This window comes from Lytechinus variegatus, chromosome 4 (assembly GCF_018143015.1).
Source record: "Lytechinus variegatus isolate NC3 chromosome 4, Lvar_3.0, whole genome shotgun sequence".
Lineage (NCBI taxonomy): Eukaryota > Metazoa > Echinodermata > Echinoidea > Temnopleuroida > Toxopneustidae > Lytechinus > Lytechinus variegatus.
In genome coordinates this window covers 4,841,088-4,859,619 of record NC_054743.1, presented here as the reverse complement: position 1 = coordinate 4,859,619, position 18,532 = coordinate 4,841,088, and positions in this window count along the sequence as shown.

The window sequence follows — 18,532 nt, the reverse complement described above, 5'->3', positions numbered from 1 at the left end:
CATGCCAGATTGTATGACAATGTCAATTTGTATCGAAATGAAATGTACATTTCTTGATAATTGTTACATTTGTAAATAGATATTATACATTCAATTCTCACGAACGTGGCGGAAAAACAAGCACTAGTATAATTCTTGTTGACATATTTCGCCATATTGTACGATAAGTTTCAAAGCAATTTGTATTTACATAGTATGTTTACTGTCATCATATTTGTTATATATAATATTTATTTATAAATTCATCTTAGTGAGTAAAGTAAACATATAAACTTTGTTTGCATATTATTCACTACAAAACTGCCAACTAAATTGTTGGTGCTAAGCGCCAACAATTTAGTTTGCAATTTTCGAAAGGGAAAATTCCTCATTGACTAATTTTGCAAAGCGCCGTCACCTGTCCTTTTATGTTTTTGTTTTGTTTTCTCTCTCTGGTTGTTTTCTCTTCAGTAAATTTCATGTAATGTGTGCAATTTTACAAAATTCAAAGTTATGTTTATGACTCATCAGTGTGCAATATCCACCTGTCTTTTTTCATCCTACATTTTAACTATCTCCATAATATGCCAGAACATGTGGCCTCCTTCATTTTCACATTTGTATTATCATCACTTATATCACATATAAACTGATGAAGCCTTTCTAAGTATAGAGGCAATTTATTCCTGCATTTTGTAGCCAACATTGTAAAATGTTCTATGCAGGTTTAAGTTTGTGTAAGCATTGTGACATTTGTATTATAATCATTTATATCAGAAAAACAAACAAGATGGACTTTCAACTGTTCAATGCTTTTCTTGAAACTAAGAAAGAAGAAACTGATGAAACCTTTTAAATTGAAGAGGCAATTTAATCCTGCACTTTGTAGCCGACATTGTAAAATGTTCTATGCGGGTTTAAGCATTGTGACATTTGTATTACAATCATTTATATCAGAAAAACAAACAAGATGGACTTTCAACTGTTCAATGCTTTTCTTGAAACTAAGAAAGAAGAAACTGATGAAGCCTTTCTAATTGTAGAGGCAAATCATTCCTGCACTTTGTAGCCGACATTGTAAAATGTTCTATGCGGGTTTAAGTTTATGTAAATGAAGACGTAAGACAGGGTAGAGCAGGTCATGACCACAGACGTGATCAATGATGATTGAATAACGTATCAAGTGTTATATATTTCATCAAATCTTATTATTATATTACGAATCATATCTAATATATGAACAGATCTGATTATTATAAAAAAAGGTTACAGGTCATCACTTATAAACGACATAATCCTTCCTGATATGTATCAAATGTAATATATTCTATATATATATTTAAAAAGTAATAATAAATCAGCAAGATATATGAAAGGATAATACTATTACTACGTGGTTGGTTTGTATGCCTTGATAATTTTTACTTACATTTTAATCAGATAATGTGAACAATGGTGAAAGCGAAATCAATTTGATGAGTATGAGCATGGAGAAACTCGTAATTAGATGTATAAAAAAATGAGTTTAAAGAAGAAAATTTATGTCACTTTCAGTCAATATTTGAAAATTTAATTGCTTGATTAATAAAATAAAATATTTATAGATTTATCACCAATAACTACAATCAATCCCATACTTGGCAAAAATAAATCACTATCAATATATCAGCTTATAGGCCTAATACAAAAGGAAATTTGACATTGACAATGTTTCTGCATGATGTCAGGACACAATCAGAATCATTCCATGAATACATTTTGATTTATTCATAAGTAAGATCCAATTAATAAGGAAAGGGATGTAAAACAGAAAATCCATAATTAGAAGAGTATGTGAAGGGGAAAGTTAAACAGATGAAGATTGAATGATCGTTATCAAAAAGATTGTTATCCGCTCCACAAGGATTTCTATCAATAACAAATCCTCATTTGTTTGACAAATCAAATTTATGGTATAAAAATATAGAAATAATAATTGAAACAATTTATATTGAACAGTTTATTTATAATGACTAACATAATAAGAAACAAATCCAATAAAGGAATGGTAACATTTTAAAACAGCAAAGCAACAATGAACTGAACATATCTCTTCATGCAAACAACAATTACAGCGATTTTTTTTTTAATATTACAAGCACTTAATACAAGGGGGCTTTAAAATCAGGGGATGCCTAATTTGATAATTAATTTATACCCTTTTCCATGCTTGTTTGACTTAATTTCAAGATGTGAGCATGCCCACCCCCCCAAAAAAATAATAAAACATGGAAAGGCTGGATATAATCCTGGCTCAAAGTGGCGTGGAGCCAAATAAAGATCAGATTCCTGGCCCCAAGAACGATTTTTTTTGTAAATTTTTTTTTTTCGATCACTGCAACATGAAGAGCTTTTGGTTTAATTTCTACTTGTTAGCCTACGTACCTGAATTCAAAGGGGACTCAAACTGTGCATTAGGCCAAAGGATAAAGTAGAAGACAACAATTTGGTAATGAAGAAAATATGTTCCTTAGGACGTTCAGAGAATTCAGTGGAGACACACATTTTTTTACACACTTTTTAATAATGAGATAAAAAGAGAACATAACAACGCGAGTATCCATCAGCCATCCCCTTTAAAAAGGAAAAACGAAGGGGGCCCCAGCCCCCCCCCCCTTCGACTATTGGAAGAGATCCCATTTGTGGTGAGAAAAAACAGGGATTAGTCAAAGTCGGAGGAGAATGAAAATATATCATATATAATAATAGTGGGGCAATCTACACCGTTTGAGATTGTGAGATAGCGCCATCTATCACCACTAGGTTGAATACTAGTGCAGAGGGGTTGAATACTAGTGCAAAAACCCGTCGCCATGTAATTCGATCGCCCGCGCGCACAGTCGACTGGTTGAAGAAAAAAATAACGGAAACAGAAGCACCAGCATTTGCGCTTGGAAATAAGACAGGTCTGAAAATCAGGTAAATTCCATATTTCTATATATTTGAAGAAACTCGCAAAACGGGTTGAATACTAGTACATTTACGGTACCTGTAGTAGACTAGGCCCTACTTGTAAATTTATAACGAAGTGACATTTCTCAGTTATTTATCAATACCGAAAAAGTTCGAACCTTTCGCCAATCCCTAGCAGACCCTCTGTAATTCGCACCAATTAACCTGTAATTTTAGAACCAATTTTTATATCGGCCTCTACTGGCCGAAGTTTTAGAACCTCAATGTAGGCATTTACTGAGGAAGACTAACCCCAATTTCCAACCACCGGCTGAAGAATGTTTTTACATCCATATTAACCACAGCCATGCCTCTACTGGCCGATGAAATTGAAATGAAAAGGACTCAGAGCCTAACAACTGACCAATAAGAACATGATTTTTTTACGAAATCTAAAGCCAGGCCTAGACAGACCTCCCTGCTCGTTACAAAGTGGGCCTCTTCTACGATTCATTTAAGCCGAACTTGTACTCTAAGACTAAGTTAGCACTAGATCTAGGGCCTAGACCTATTATTTAACACCAAACCGTAGGCCTAAATCTAGACTGAGTCTAGCCTAGATCTAATCCTGCTACCGTACTCACCGGATAGGCTAGGTCTTGTAGAGACAGGAACTTGTGAATTGTCTGGTAGTGTTACCGACCACAAGAACCCCGGTCCCCGTTCCGTCTGCCATTGCCAATCCAGACCGTCGCCTCAACTCACAGTCACAGGCAGACTCGGGAGCTAGGACTCAGGAGTAGGACCTGGTACTCATATTGGATGATCATGATGAATCATAAGTCGACTGTATCAATGGCGTCGCCGACAATGTCTAACTTATGCAAGATTTCGTTGCCAATGTAGGCCTGGGCCTAGTGAGTCTCTAGCCTAGGGCCAGGGCCCGTGCTCAATTATTTTGTTGCCAGTCCCGAATCCTGCTCGTTAACGACAAGAATCTCAGTCTCAATAAAAAGCCTAAGCTTATGAAAAGCCGAATGAACTGAATTCCATCTAGCAGCTTGAGTCACATTCTCATCATTCGTTCCAACCGTCGAAGCGAATATTTTGGACGTTCATCTCCGTTGAAAACCTATTTTAAATTGTTCCAGACGAGACATACACGTCCTATCTCGACAAAAGCCACGAAAGAATAACGCGATTCCGCGCCACCGGGATCACATGATGTGCATGTGATGTCCGTGTGCAACAGGGGCGCACATCCAGTAGCGCGCATGTTGTTGCCAAGCAAATTTGTTACGTCACAATAAACTGCAAATCAAAACTAATCAGGCTTCTTGTTGCGTCACAATGAACGGTAAACCAACATTAGACAAGCTTATTGTTGCATCACAATGAACGGCGAACCGAAACAAACCAAAGGGGAGGGGCTATCAGGCGTGTATAAATCTTTTTGAAAGCGTTTCTGAACTCTTTAAAATTTATTATTGACTAAAACCATGGTTTCAAACGAGATATATCATAATGTTGTGTAATTAAGGTGAAAAGTGCTGCATTATTAAATTGAAAATGGCCACCATAGGCACTTATCGTATAATATACAATTTGGTTGGAGACAAATAATGTTCACAAAAGGGCATATATATGGCAGCCAATTTGATATTGAAATTACATAAGATATGATATATTTAGTTATAAATCATGTTTTCAGACAACATTTCACTCATACATCGCCAATTGACCAAGTAAAGCCAAATTCTGTTGAAATTATTTGTTCCCATTTATACTGTGCATAATATCGTAAGGGCCTGTAGCGGCCAGTTTGACTTTAACCCTTTGAACCCAGATATAACGGTATATATCACCTAACTGGCAGAATAAATGATATATCTTGATAAAAATTATGCTTTCAGACAATATTTTACTCATAGATCACTCTTGCGTTTATCTATGGTGCTCACCCCTGTGAATATTGGTTTCCCACTTTGCATTGTACATAATACAGTTAATGTCGATGGCGGCCATTTTGAAATTCAAAATACAGTTTTAACACAAACTTGAAACCTAAATGACATATTTCCTTTACGTTTTTAGTCAGTATTCCACTTGTTTAATCTTCACAATAAGCATTTTAGTGATCACTCTTGCAATTTTTTTGGCCCCATTGCCATTGTACGCAATACTGTTTGGGCTAGTGGCGGCTATTTTAGACTTCAAAACATTAGCAATGTTCCCACATATGATATAAAAAGTGATATATCTCGTTAGTAATGATGATTTGCATTTATTACTTCGTTCGTACTTCGCGATTTTTTGCAGTTTAGTGCTCAGTATCCAATCAATTCATCACATATATGCATTTTAGTGCTCACTGTTGTGATTTCTTTGCTCCTTTTTCTCATTGTGCATGATACTTTTAGGGCCCTTTGGCAGCCATTTTGAATATCAAAGTACAACATTTATTCGCGATAGCTCAGTAGGAGGCGCGATAGCCCAGTCGGTAGAGCGGGGGATTCGTATTCCGGTGACCGGGGTTCGATTCCCACTTGGTGCGCTACATGTAGTGCCCTTTGGTAAGGCATTAATTCTCAGTACCAGATCCTTCGGAGGGGAACTTAAGCCGTCGGCGTCTGGTTGCTAGCTTACAAGCATTCATGCTTTCTTAGCAATCAGGTAAAAAATCACCACCAATCAATCATCACATACATGGCATATTAATAATATATTTCGTTAACAGTTATGTTTTTAGTCAGTATTCCACTCGTTTAATCTTCACAATAAGCATTTTAGTGATCAATCACTCTTGTGAATTTTTTGGCCCCCATTGCCATTTGCTTTCTTTCTTTGTTATTCCTTTTTTATTTTTCATTATTTCATTCACATTGTACATTAGTAATGATCGTTCTCGTATCTGGTCTGGTTCGGTTTTTTGTCTCTTTTCTTCCCATTTTACTTTTCTTCCTTCAAACTTTTATTATCTTTTTCTCTTGCACAGCATACTTTCATTTTCGTTTCCCTCTTCTTGCACAGCAACAGGAGCAGGAGCATGGCGGCGTGTTCACTCTTTTAGCGTATCTAGTGTAATTCTTCCCGGCTCCGACGGCTGATTTGTCTGACTTTTCATTCAGCTCGTTATGCGACGATGACTTGTTGTCTCTTTCATCACAACACGGCGCGCCGCGGCACTTCGTCAGAAAACCCCTTTGTTTATACTTACATAAAAAACTACCTGAATGATAATATTGCTGATCTTAACTCAAACTTTGACCCAAATGACCCATGTGGGCAGCTGATTACTTCACATTATTGTACAGAACAACATTTTAAATCTTTAATTAATTCTAGCAGTTGTTATATATATGAATTGTAAAAGCAATAACATTAATCTATTAGTTATTTCCCCTTTAAGGATAGCTTAGAGAGATCAAGAACATTCCACAACAAGTTTGTAAAAGCTTTTGTTAAGCAGGCCTCTGCCTATCTAAAGGCCAAGGATTATTGTTATTTGTGAATAGAGACTGCCAAACAATAGCCCTAGCTATTTTGTTGACACATGTTAATTTCAATGAGGTCATTCAAGAGTCTTCTGGAATTTGACTGCTCCTGAAAGGAGAATGTATTTTTTAAGACAATACTAGAACCTTCCATAATAGTGAATACTATAAAGAAGTTTCTAGAATAGTTAATACTAGAATGATCTAGAATAGTTGAAATGTGCATATATAAGCTGCAGTTTCTACAAGGACATCATCACATCACATCATATGAGATCACTTCACCAGATCAGATCAGAGCTAAGAGTTTCACGCCAGACTTTACGTCAGAGCATACTCCATTACCACCTGGAATATTTACCCGTCATCAATGAACTGTTTGCAATTATTTTTGAGAGAGGAATTCTCAGTTCTCATCGAGATCATCAACCTGTTTTATTGAACACTCTTCAACCCATGGATTGCTGAATTTGACTGTTAATCATCATCAACATCGTCTTCACGGACACTTCAACTCATTACAGTGACTCTTATTATTCATCGTACTTCAACATCAGTTTCATCATCGCCATCATCAATAAGGAATCTTCCCAGCCTACCTGGAATATATATTGGACTATCATAACAGTGAACTATAACCCTGGATTGTACATCAGACACTTCAAGAGATTGATGTAAGATTATTATTTGGTTTTATTTTGTTTAAGTACATGATCATTTTCCTGTAATAAAAAAAAAGGGAAATTAAATTTCAAATCTTTTTTGTTATTTGTTGCAGTATCGTAACACAGTCTTGAAGAAGATTTTCTTCTCCATCTGAATATTCGTAGTGCCAATAAAAATTTCGATAAGCTAAAATTATTTCTTGATAAAAATCAGTTTCCAAATAATTTAATCATTGTATTAACTGAAACGTGGTTTTCGGAAAATCCTTGTTCTCTTTTTGCACTCTCTGATTTTAATGTAGTTGTTAATAACAGAACTTTTAGACCCGGTGGTGGTGTTGCACTTTATATATATACCTTATATACCCCAGCAATACGAATATAATCTTATAAATAATATGACTTTATCCAATGACGCTTTAGAATCACTCATTGTTGAAATCATCGATCCAAAAGGAAAAAAATCTGATACTGGGAGTCTTATACCGACCTCCTAATTCAAATACTCAACATTTCTGGAAACCCTCTTTGACTTTTTATTCAATTCTTTTCTGAAAAACAAAGATTGTTTTTTATTGGGATTTCAACATCAAATTAATGAATTGCAACAATAACAATACCGCGCAAGAGTTTCTCGAAACGTTTTTGACTAATTCTTTCTTACCACTAATTACTAAACCAACGAGAGTAACTAACAGTTCTGCAAATATAGATTATGTTTTAGTAATGCAACTTTCCTACCCCCCCCCCCCCAGCTGGTATAGTCCTTAGCGATATTTCTGATCACTTTTCGATTTTTGCGAAGTTTTCTAGAAATACACTTTTTAAGAATGAATCATATAATACTTCCTATCGTAAAATTACCAATGATAACATTTCTCATTTAATTAATGATTTAGACTACACAGACTGGTCGACCATTTTTCACTCCACAGAGGTTGATGTAGCTTACGACTCTTTTATTAACAAATTAACATCTTCTCTAGACACCCGTGTACCTCTTATCACTAACCGAAAGTCAAATTATAAAAAAATTCCAATACATCCGTGTATTACTAAATCTATTTTACGATCTATTAATCGTAAAAATAATCTTTATTATGAATATATTTCTAAACCCAACGAAAACTCTCGTTCTAAGTACACTTGTTTTAAAACACCCTTACCACATTATTACGTATCGCCAAAAGGGAATACTACACTTCCCGATTAAACATCTACAAGAATGATATGAAAAATACATGGAAGATTATCAATAATGTACTGAACAAAAAGAAGCTCTACAATCACACAATAAAATCAAATAATACTATCACAGACGACGCTTATAAAATCACAGGAGAGTTTAATTCATATTTTTCAAATGTCGGCAACAACTTGGCTAAAAATATACCTCGAACTAACAAATCCTTATCCGATTTCCTTGACGACCTTAACCCCAATTCTATGTTTTTTAGTACTACTAATTCGATGGAAATCATAAACATTGTTAGCAATCTACAGAATAAGAAAAGCCCGGGGTATGACGGTATACCAAACTTTCTTCTAAACAAATCATTACAGCCATCGTTGATCCATTGGTACATATCTTTAATATCTCTCTTACCACTGGGCGGGTCCCCAATAAAATGAAAATCTCCAAAGTCATCCCACTGTTCAAAAAAGGTGATAGCCAACTCGTTTCTACCTATCGTCCAATATCCTTACTAACTTCACTATCTAAAATTCTAGAAAAAACTTGTCCATATCAGAACTTGTGATTTTTTTTTCAAATTACATAACATTACATTTTTTCAAACTCCCAATTTGGATTCCGTAAAAACCATAGTACTTCCCTTGCAATTTTGTCATTTATTAATAAAGTCACCACTTATATCGATAATAGTTGTCATATTGTCGGTATTTTCCTGGACTTCTCCAAGGCCTAAGACACAATAAATCATGACATTTTTGTATCAGTAAATAATAGCAATTCGACTACTCTTCCTATTACTTGCGGTGTCCCCCAGGTTAGCCTACTAGGCCCACTTCTTTTTATTACTTACATCAATGATATAAGATATACATCAAATTTACTGTTATTTATACTTTTTGCTGACGACTCCAATATTTTCTTTTCCCATGATATTAACCAACTCGTTAGAATCTTAAACTTTGAACTAACAAATGTTACAGATTGGATCAAGGCCAACAAACTTTCACTTAATCACCAGAAGATAAACTACATGCTTTTCAGTAATAAAATCAGTACTCTACCTGACAGTATTTTCTTTGATAATTTCGTTCTTAATAATGTTTCCACTACTAGATTCTTGGGTGTCCTTATTGACGACAAATTATCCTGGAAACCTCATATCGATAGTGTATGTAAAACAATTTCTAGAAAAATTGGAATTATTAATAAACTCAAACATTTTCTCCCTTCCCGCACACTGTTAACATTATCTTACACCCTTATTCTACCATATATTAATTATGGAATTATTGCGTGGGGATGTACAATACAAACACAACTAAACAGAATATTACTTCTCCAGAAACAAGCTCTAAGAATCATTTTTCAAACACACTTTAGATCACATACTGATATCTTATTTTTTGAAAATAACATTCTTAAAATATTACATGACATATATCTTTTCGAACTTAGTCAATTTATATTTGAATTAAGCAGGGACGATCTCCCCGGCATTTCCGTACAAATGCATCCGTACACTCCTACCCAACAAGGCAACGTCAATGTTATCATCTTCTTTTAACAAGAACTTTATTTGCAAAAAACTCATATGTCTTCTCCGGGCCAACCTACTGGAACTCTCTGCCTCAAGATTTCAAAGAATCCCCTCATGTAAATATTTTTGACCTCAAACTGAAAAAAATGTTAATTCTGCAATATTCGTTGCAAATAGGTCAAGCTGAATAACTAATTATACTCGACTTTTGTGTTATGTGCTTATATTATATACATATGGTCATGTATATTATTTTTTTTTACATTTTTTCTTCTTAAAATTGCAATTAGCCAAAGTACCTGCTCCTGCTGCCCGCCATCTTTGTTTCTACGTAGTGTACCGCACCCCTCTGTCCCTTCTGTTTTCTCCCCCTCACCTCCCCTGTCTTATAATATTGTATAACGTATATATTTTCTCACATGATCCATTAGTTACGTTTTTGTCAAGTGCACAAAAATTGTATTTATTTTTAAACAAAATTGTTATTACGACCCAATATTTATTTGTTGCAGTTTTGTAATTTAACTAAGATAGGGGCTTGCCTCTTGTACAAGCCTTGTTTTTTTCGCAAGTCCCTCCGTTTTACTTTTTAATACAAATGTCATTTGAGATGAATTTATTTGCTATTTACTGAATTGTTGTGTTCCTTAAATCTACGATTATGTTATATATATATATATATATATATATATATATATATATATATATATAATGTATATATATATATATATGGGATAAGCCCGTCAGTCATAAGGACCATAAGTCATAATACTGACTGGTCATAAGGACCGCTAGTCATAACGTGTAAAATCCTATACCCAAAAGCTCGCTAGTCATAATAGGCAAAAGGGGTCGCTAGTCATAAGGTCATAAGGACCATGGGTCATAAGGTCCGATTTTCATAATGCAAGATAAGGGTCGCTATTCATAATGGACCATAAGGGTAATTGATCATAAGGATCGCTAGTCATAATCAACAACGAGGGTCGGTATTCATAATACTAGATAAGGGTCGCTAGTCATAAAAAGGAAGAGGCTACATTAATCATAAGGGTCGCCAGTCATAATAGGTGATGAGGGTCGCCAGTCATAATAGTAGAAGGGGTTCGTCAGTCATAATAATACATGAGGGTCGCCAGTCATAATAATAAAAGGGGTTCGCCAGTCATAATTGTAGAAGGGGTTCGCAAGTCATAATGGTAGATGAGGGTCGCTATTCATAATAGTAGAAAGGGTTCGCCAGTCATAATAATGGATGAGGGTCGCCAGTCATAATAATGGATGAGGGTCGCCAGTCATAATAATAAAAGGGGTTCGCCAGTCATAAAAGTAGAAGGGGTTCGCCAGTCATAATGGTAGATGAGGGTCGCTATTCATAATAGTAGAAGGGGTTCGCCAGTCATAATGGTAGATGAGGGTCGCTATTCATAATAGTAGAAGGGGTTCGCCAGTCATAATGGTAGATGAGGGTCGCCAGTCATAATAGGAGAAAGGGTTCGTCAGTCATAATAATGGATGAGGGTCGCCAGTCATAATAACGGATGAGGGTCGCCAGTCATAATAGGAGAAAGGGTTCGCCAGTCATAATAATGGATGAGGGTCGCCAGTCATAATACTAAAAGGGGTTCGCCAATCATAAAAGTAGAAGGGGTTCGCCAGTCATAATGGTAGATGAGGGTCGCTATTCATAATAGTAGAAGGGGTTCGCCAGTCATAATGGTAGATGAGGGTCGCTATTCATAATAGTAGAAGGGGTTCGCCAGTCATAATGGTAGATGAGGGTCGCTATTCATAATAGTAGAAGGGGTTCGCCAGTCATAATGGTAGATGAGGGTCGCTATTCATAATAGTAGAAAGGGTTCGCCAGTCATAATAATAGATCAGGGTCGCCAGTCATAATAGTAAAAGGGGTTCGCCAGTCATAATGGTAGATGAGAGTCGCTATTCATAATAGTAGAAGGGGTTCGCCAGTCATAATAGTAGAAGGGGTTCGCAAGTCATAATGGTAGATGAGGGTCGCTATTCATAATAGTAGAAGGGGTTCGCCAGTCATAATGGTAGATGAGGGTCGCTATTCATAATAGTAGAAGGGGTTCGCCAGTCATAATGGTAGATGAGGGTCGCTATTCATAATAGTAGAAAGGGTTCGCCAGTCATAATAAGGAATGAGGGTCGCCAGTCATAATAGGAGAAAGGGTTCGCCAGTCATAATAATGGATGAGGGTCGCCAGTCATAATACTAAAAAGGGTTCGCCAGTCATAAAAGTAGAAGGGGTTCGCCAGTCATAATGGTAGAAGGGGTTCGCAAGTCATAATGGTAGATGGGGGTCGCTATTCATAATAGTAGAAAGGGTTCGCCAGTCATAATAATGGATGAGGGTCGCCAGTCATAATAATGGATGAGGGTCGCCAGTCATAATAGGAGAAAGGGTTCGCCAGTCATAATAATGGATGAGGGTCGCCAGTTATAATACTAAAAGGGGTTCGCCAGTCATAATAGTAGAAGGGGTTCGCAAGTCATAATGGTAGATGAGGGTCGCTATTCATAATAGTAGAAGGGGTTCGCCAGTCATAATGGTAGATGAGGGTCGCTATTCATAATAGTAGAAGGGGTTCGCCAGTCATAATGGTAGATGAGGGTCGCTATTCATAATAGTAGAAAGGGTTCGCCAGTCATAATAAGGAATGAGGGTCGCCAGTCATAATAGGAGAAAGGGTTCGCCAGTCATAATAATGGATGAGGGTCGCCAGTCATAATACTAAAAAGGGTTCGCCAGTCATAAAAGTAGAAGGGGTTCGCCAGTCATAATGGTAGAAGGGGTTCGCAAGTCATAATGGTAGATGGGGGTCGCTATTCATAATAGTAGAAAGGGTTCGCCAGTCATAAAAGTAGAAGGGGTTCGCAAGTCATAATGGTAGATAGGGGTCGCTATTCATAATAGTAGAAAGGGTTCGCCAGTCATAATAATGGATGAGGGTCGCCAGTCATAATAATGGATGAGGGTCGCCAGTCAAAATACTAAAAGGGGTTCGCCCGTCATAAAAGTAGAAGGGGTTCGCCAGTCATAATGGTAGATGGGGGTCGCTATTCATAATAGTAGAAAGGGTTCGCCAGTCATAAAAGTAGAAGGGGTTCGCCAGTCATAATGGTAGAAGGGGTTCGCAAGTCATAATGGTAGATAGGGGTCGCTATTCATAATAGTAGAAAGGGTTCGCCAGTCATAATAATGGATGAGGGTCGCCAGTCATAATAATGGATGAGGGTCGCCAGTCAAAATACTAAAAGGGGTTCGCCCGTCATAAAAGTAGAAGGGGTTCGCCAGTCATAATGGTAGATTAAGGTCGCTATTCATAAAAGTAGAAGGGGTTCGCCAGTCATAATGGTAGATGACTGTCGCTATTTATAATAGCAGAAAGGGTTCGCCAGTCATAATAATGGATGAGGGTCACCAGTCATAATACTAAAAGGGGTTCGCCAGTCATAACAGTAGAAGGGGTTCGCCAGTCATAATGGTAGATGAGGGTCGCTATTCATAATAGTAGAAAGGGTTCGCCAGTCATAATAATAGATCAGGGTCGCCAGTCATAATAATAAAAGGGGTTCGCCAGTCATAATGGTAGATGAGAGTCGCTATTAATAATAGTAGAAAGGGTTCGGAAGTCATAATAATGAATGAGGGTCGCCGGTCATAATAGGAGAATGGGTTCGCCAGTCATAAAAATGGATGAGGGTCGCCAGTCAAAATACTAAAAGGGGTTCGCCCGTCATAAAAGTAGAAGGGGTTCGCCAGTCATAATGGTAGATTAGGGTCGCTATTCATAAAAGTAGAAGGGGTTCGCCAGTCATAATGGTAGATGAGGGTCGCTATTCATAATAGCAGAAAGGGTTCGCCAGTCATAATAATGGATGAGGGTCACCAGTCATAATACTAAAAGGGGTTCGCCAGTCAACAGTAGAAGGGGTTCGCCAGTCATAATGGTAGATGAGGGTCGCTATTCATAATAGTAGAAAGGGTTCGCCAATCATAATAATGGATTGGGGTCGCCAGTCATAATAGAAGAAAGGGTTCGCCAGTCATAATAGTAGATGGGGGTCGATTTTCATAATAGTAGAAGGGGTTCGCCAGTCAAAATGGTAGCTGAGGTATATGGTAGATTTTGCGTATTGACCTTCAACCCACTACATTTAGCAAATGAATCCAAAATATTTAGTACATTACAGAAACTGGCAGCTGCACCATTGAGAAATAAACTGTGTCATCCGCATTTTAAAGAACTTTGTATTCTTTTAAGCCAACATAAATTCGTTTGGCAGAGTGTTAATTTCGAATTAACAACCCAAGACTTCTAGCGCTTAACAAAAACGAATCTTAATGTCATTTGCCCATTGACTATAACACTAGAAAATGCATTCTGATCAAGTATTTTTATTCATGTCATGAAAGATTTGCCAAATTTAAAAATGGAAAGCGTTTTAAACAAAAAATCATGAAAAATCAGAAATCAGGAATATGTTTCTTCTCCATATACACAATTAAATAATACAAAATTTTCCTATTTTCACCAATAAATCGTCCAGACAAGAATCCTGATTGATTAACATGAATAATTATATGGTAATACTTTTTAAAGTCTGTGAGCAATACAACTTTACAACAGTTTACAAACAACATTCAACAATGAAACTGATCTCCAATTTTTGATGAAATGTCTTACTTTGTCACCTTAAGGAATTAATGTTATCAAGCCATTATTGTTTGTGAGATGGATAATTTTCCAGAAATATAAGCAAAATTCATACTTCGTACCAAGAATATACCTAAGTCCTGAAAGAATGCTTTAAAAAATCAGTTGTAAATCCATCTCGTCCAGGAGGCTTATTATTTTTCATATTTTTTTAATGCAAAATCAACTTCACTGTAAGATATTTCTCCTAAAGAAGAATCGTTTTCCTCTGTAAGACTATGGAAACTCTCTTCTCTAATAAGATAAAAAAAAGTTCTTCAGCATCACTATTTCCATGATATTTATATTTATATAACTGTTCATTATATGACCCAATTTCTCTTAAGATGTCTGTTTGTTCTTGCAATACTGTACCATTATCATGAATCAATTCAACAAATGTTGAATAGGGGGGGGGGCGGAATTTTTTTCAGACATATTTTCCCCGATCGGCCACTCGAAGATAATTTTTGGTTTCTTTGAAGGGGTAATCCTAATACTCACTTCTTAGCTTTATTCCTATGAATGAACATTTATAGACAATATCATCTTTATTTATATAATGTGAGCGCGAAGCGCGAGCTAATTTTTTGGAAATCCTTTGTATTTTTTCTGAAAAAGATGTGCATGCAAATAACTACTACGAACGTGAAGCGCGAGCAGAATTGACTGAATGGCTGATTTTGTGGACAACTCTCCATTTGTTTTGTACACATATTTTCAGATTTTCCCCTTTATTTTACATATTTCACATTATCACCTCCTGACCTTGACATATATTGTGTGGATTATATTTTCCCATGACATATGTTGTGCTCAGAAGGAGGCAAGATGCAACTTGAAAGATAATGAGGAAAATCTGAAAATTTGTGTACAAAACAAATGGAGAGTTGTCCACAAAATCAGCCATATTGAAGCACGTTTGCCAATTTAAGGATGCCCTTAGAAAGTACAACAAGAGTTTTCAAACTCCCATAACTTGCTTATTTCATAACCGATTTTGATGAAACTTTTTTTAAATTGATCCTTTCATTTTACTCTTTCAAGTGAAATTGCTTTTCTTCTTTGGTTTTGGTTTCCTTTAATATAGCGAGCGCAAAGCGCGAGCAGAAATTGTTAATATAATATATTAAAAAGAAAACAAGGAAAAATATATTTTTTGAAATGGAAAAGGAAGGAAAGCGGGAAGAACGAAAGAAAAACATTTGAGAAAGAACAAATCATTCTGAAATAGACCTATATAGTGCAATAGCATGATGGGAAATAAATTAAAAGATGGCAAACAATAGCGGGAAATGAAGGTAGAATGGAATTAGTCAAAAGCTAAATTGGAAAATAAAGAAAAGGGACAAGAAATAAAAACTTAATAACACGACCGGGCTGACGAGGATAGAAAATAAAGAGCGAGAAGAAAGAGGAACTGCATACAACATTGTGCTATTAGCTTGCTAAATTTTATGCAAAAAAAGCTACCGGGGCTTTGCCCCAGACCCCAAGCAGTAGGGGCTCTTCATCTATGACCTTCAAATGGCTCTATTACGCCCCCCCCCCCTTTAGGGACCCTTCCTACATTAAGCTTTACTTTCAATCACTGGCGTACAGGCGCAGGGGGGTCTTGGTTCAACTCCCAAGAGGAAATTAAAGAATTTATGGGAGACAACGTATAATGAAATGAATGGAAACAATTAAATGTGTTATTTGCTGAATATAATGGAGAAATCTATCACATAATTAGAATTTAATTTCAATAGGCATTTTTTTCCAGCTCGCTTGCTCGCTGGCGACTTCCCCCCACATTGCTATGTTTTGCCCCCTCAAAATATTTGGTTCAACTGGGTTGAATAAATGTGTTGTGTAAAAGCTATATTCTGTATATACCCGCAATTTGATTAAATAGCGGCAATCTGCGAGGTTTAAATGGCTTTGATATCAAGAAGTTCCGGGGGCTACGCCCCAGACCCCAAACGCATAGCACTGCCGTATATGAGTATGGAAGGGTTGGGCCATGGTCCCCAAAAGTTTTACCATGTAAAAAAAGATATCTCAAATTTAGATTCTCATGAAAAGGTGATTTTTTTCTCGCTTCGCTCGCTCGGGACTTATATTAAGCAGCTTTTTTAGCACATGCGCCATACTGCGCCCTTGATTTTGGTTTTCTTTACTCTGCACGCTACTGCCGCAAATAATCCTGTTAACAGTGGCGTACAGATCACAAAAAAGGGATGGAAAGAGAGAAGAGTGAAATATATTCTCTGGATATCATGTCAAAATCTATCACAAAATTGGATTTTTGAATTAAAAATGTCAAAATTTTTGCTCGCTCGCATCGCTCTCTCGCAACTTTTTTTTAACCCTATCTAGGCCGGGGGGGGGGCCTCGGAGGCCCCCCCCCCTCAACGAATCGCGCGATATTTTCGCCGTGCGAAATTTTTTGACCGCACCGCTCGCTGACTTTTTACTTTCAAGTCTTGCACAACTTTTGAGACCAATTTTGCATCACCCGGGTACGTGGTTCCGAAATTACGCAACATTATGTAAGTGCATGTCAGACCGAAAATTGCTCAAAAACGTGATTTCGTGTACAAAGTCAATGCAAATTGTGTTTTCAACCAAAATTCATAAATGTATGATTATTTATTGTTTTTCTAGTCTAAATGTATTCATTTTATGCTTTTAATGATCACAGAAGAGTCCCCAACAAATTTCATTGAAAAAACAATGAAAAACAAAAGGCCCAAAAAACAAAGAAATACATAAGAAATTGCAAAAAACAATATAATACATAAGAAAATGATTTGATATCACAATTTTTTTCATGTACGCTTGCTAAGGACACCACAAAGAGTTTCTATACCAAAAATTAGTACATTTAGAGCTTTATTTAGGGAGTTAGAGGGAAAAGTATGATTTCGCATACTAATTACGCATAAATTAGCATAATCACTTAATAGCGATTCGCATGAAATAAATTACTATACAATCTTGTAGATTATGCCCCAGGCAACCCGCGTGCCAATTTTCGGCGCGATCGCGCGGTCGACGGCCGAGATCTTAGGGGGGGGGCCTGGGAGGCCCCCCCCCCCCCCGGCCATAGGAACTCCCAAAATACCCCGGCCTAGATAGGGTTAAAAGATAAATTCTGCCTGATACACAATGTCTTGCCCTTTCGAAATCGTCGCCTAATTACACCATTGCGCCTGTTTATTCCATGATATGACCGGGAAATTTTTGTCTCTTGCCCCCCCCCCCTCCCCTTGGCCACCGACCCCTGTTACGCCGCTGTTTACACCTAAAAACGGGACACTCCATTCATGTTTTGTAAATCATGAAAAGGATGAGTAATTGGATATCTTTCTACATTGAGCGCAAAGCGCGAGCACAATTTTTTTTATATTGTGGAATAAAACTGGATAATGATTTATACAGAGAACAAGCTGCGTATCTGAATAAACGCGCGCGTGTTTCAGATTTAGACCTAGAATCTGAGTGGGCATTCTAAATACCTTTTGTCATCGTTAAAATCGATAAAGTGTGAGCGCGAAGCGCGAGCTTAAAACATTTGATATTCCGATCTGAAAAGGGTCAATTTAAGCTTTGTATTTCATGCACTTTGTAGGAAAAATTGTGAGGTGGATATGGATGAGATTTAAAAAAAAGAGTTTCATTATTTTAATTTCATTCAAAAGTTTCATTATTATTACTTTGAGTTTTGACATAGGACCAGGACATTCCAAGAGCATTGTGTCATCATATGAAAATTATGACTATAAGAAAAAAAGGGACAATTTGATTCTTAAATTAATATCTTATTTATTAACCTAATAAGCCTAATGTGAGAGCGTGAAATCTATTAATATTATGACCTGAAAACTATACATTTAAAGCACTTTTGTATTTATGATTTATGAAGAAGATGCATGAGTTGATAGATTTTCAACAATCAATGCGAGCTATAATCGCGAGCCGAAATTTTTAAAAATTCAGACCATAAAACAAAAAGTTTTGC